The following is a 3,104-nucleotide window of genomic DNA, read 5'->3' on the forward strand; positions in this document are numbered from 1 at the left end:
TATCTCGGATTTCCCTCGTTTTCCTTTACATCTTTTTAACTCATTTCTCGGCTTCAGTTTGATCCTTTTCTAGAATAACAAAAGAGGCTTGTGGTGCCGTGGTTAATGCTCTAGGTTGCAACCCAAAAGGTCTATGTAGGTGCCCACAAAGGCAGTCAGTAAGATAGACGTGGCAGTTTCCTCCTTGTCTAGACAGCCTTTGGGGCAGTTCTACTGAGCCTGGAAAGACTGGACAACAGTGTGCATGGATTTTTGTTTTGGTTCGGTTTTTTTGATTCTAAACAGTCCCTGCTAAATCTTTTCAGTCCCACCCTCAACCTCCCCCTGAAAAGCGTGGCCAATAAGCCTGTCCCTTTTCTAGATATTTTTATGCTTAACTTTAACATCATAGAAGATTTCAACCAATCAGTAGTTGCGGTAGGAGGTACAAAAATAGTCTTCACTTCCTCTCCCAAATAACCACCCTCCGCGGCTTCACCCTGTGATAGATTAGTTATGTAGCCAATCGGCAGAGAACACTGGACCCAGCCTACCGTAAATTTAACCAATTAAAATGAAGATGGGGACCTAAGGCGGAGAATGGAAAACTTGCCCCCTCTTTTGGAAATAATTTGTGAAGGTGCACCCAGACCCCACCAACTTCTGACTAAAGATAACGCTTACAGTCTTCTCTTGCGCCCCAGTTCTGTACTCCTTTTGACCCCACCCCAAGATGGACCCTTACACCTCACACTTCCTCTCCCTCGAACCCTACCTTCCCCCCACCCTTCCTGGCTTCTTCGTTTCGGTAGAACAGCAGCCCCATTCCCGAAGTCCACAGGGAAGAAAACAAACTCCAGTGTCCCGTGCTTCACAAGCTCCTCCCGGTGCCGATAAGGTAGGGGAAGGAGAGACCCTGCACCTTCGGGCGCCAATCTTCCCATTCAGCGCGTCTCTCCTCCCTTCCCCACGTTCCCGGATCGCGGCTGACACGGGAGTGGGAGGAGACGAAGTGCCTGCTCTGTAAGCGCAGAGACTAACACTTCTTAAGGTGGAACTGATCTGCTGCGTGTCTGGGCCTCAGAACAACTGCGATGCCAAATTCTGCTTCTCAACTTTACAGCTATTTCCCTAGTCTCAGTATACTTGTAGGTGTGAATACATAAATTAGGTAAAAGAGATTAAAATTATTTCTAAAACCTAATAACGTTTCACAGACTTGTTAAGCGCCAGCCATGTTTTAGATATGATTTAATACCGTCTGCCTTTTGCTGCATCGTGTGTGTGTGTGTGTGTGTGTGTGTGTGTGTGTGTGTGTGTGCGTGTGTGTGTGTGTGCTGGTGGATTTGAATCATTCGCCTCTGGGATTGCAGTACACCTTCTTGCCACTAGGCCACCAGAGCTCGCCTGCATCACCGGCTGGAATTTTTCTCTTGTTAATGAGAACTCATGTGTGATGTTTTTATGTGCCATCAAGTCGACTAGGACTCATGGCAACAAAATAACTCTGAACCCTGCTCTATTCTGAGCCAATCTCTGTCACACCCTCATGAATCCCGTTATTGTGTCAATCCATCTCATTTCAGGTCATCCTCTCCTACCTATCCTTCCACCCTTCCAAGCATGATGTCCTGTTCCAAACATTGGTCCCTCCTGGCTACATGCCCCAAATATGTGAGATGGTGTCTCAAAATGGATGGGAAGTGGGGGTGTTAATCACAGGGGTCGCACAATTTAATGGGGGAATGAAAGAAATGGGAAAGATTCAATGTGAAAAGTAATGTATTCGAACTTGCCTCCAAGGAGCAGCCTGGTTTCACCCTCTCAAGATAGATCTGTTGGTCCTCTTGGTAGTCCATCGTATGGTCAAAACTCTACTCCAGCACCACAATTCAAAGGCATTGATTATTCTGTCATCCTTGGTCATTATCCAGCTTTCTGATGCATAGCAAGTAATTGCGAAGACCATTGCCTGGATGAGGCGCACCTTAGTCTCTAGACTGACATCCTTGCTCTTGTATATTGGTTTGATCTCTCCTTCTTAGGTCTTACCTCACCCATTAAAAGTAGAAAGAACCCTTGGGATAGCAGTTGTGGATTACCCTCTATTCTTACTACCCTTGGAAGAGTGAAGGTGATATTTTACATGACCTTGCAACCATTGTTGACTCAGATTCAGTTTTCTCAATTAAAAATTAACATAATAATACTACCTTTTGGATTATTCTCAATAATGAAAGATACTATGCAAGTGAAAGAGTCTTGTAATCTGAAGGGTGTAACTAAACATTAGGTAATACTATGCAGTTTATGATCATAGTAAACAAATGCATCGTATGTACTCCGATCAGGTACTTTTTTAAAAAAATTATTTTAAAAATTTTTGAAAAAAAAATACAAAAGTAATAAGAATAGTATTTTAAATCCCATGCTGGCCAAAAGTCGCACTTGACCAACTTTTGTCATCTATACTCTTGATCCCACCTCACCCCATTTCAGACATTTCAATCTTAACTACTTTAAAGATTTAGAAAAGAAAAGAAAATGCCATTATTGTATAATTATTGTATGCTTAAAACATACAATAATTCCTTAATCACCATGTCAGTAAGTTGAAATGTCACCAGTTGTCTCATATTTCCCCCCTCTATGTTATGTTCAAATAAAAATCCTCAAAAAAAGTACATATGCTGACTCAGATTCCGTTTTCTCAATATATATTGCATTTGATTGATATGTCTATTCTCAAACTCATTGTCTTTGAGTCAGAACCGACTCACAGCTGACTCTCCAGTAGGTTTTCAGAGCCTGTCAGTCACACGTAAAGAGGACGCCCATCTTTCTCCTTCAAAGCCACTTGTGGGAGCCTTTGGGTTAGCAGCTTTTGGTTACCTCTGTAAGGACTATGTATTATGTCATCAGAGCTCCCATCCCAGATATGCCTATTAAATTATTAAAAATAACTTTTTTCCTTCCCTGTCAGGCACTTATTCAAGTTCATTACATTAAGGAAAAAAGTGATCCAATAACTCAACAACATTAAAATAGGCAAGCAACAAATGCTGGCAAGGTTGTGGAGAAACTGGAACCCTGATTCACTGTTGGTGGGAGTGTAAAATGGTGCA

This window comes from Elephantulus edwardii, unplaced genomic scaffold (genome assembly GCF_000299155.1).
Source record: "Elephantulus edwardii isolate Elephantulus edwardi_28Jun2011 unplaced genomic scaffold, EleEdw1.0 scaffold00516, whole genome shotgun sequence".
Taxonomy (NCBI): domain Eukaryota; kingdom Metazoa; phylum Chordata; class Mammalia; order Macroscelidea; family Macroscelididae; genus Elephantulus; species Elephantulus edwardii.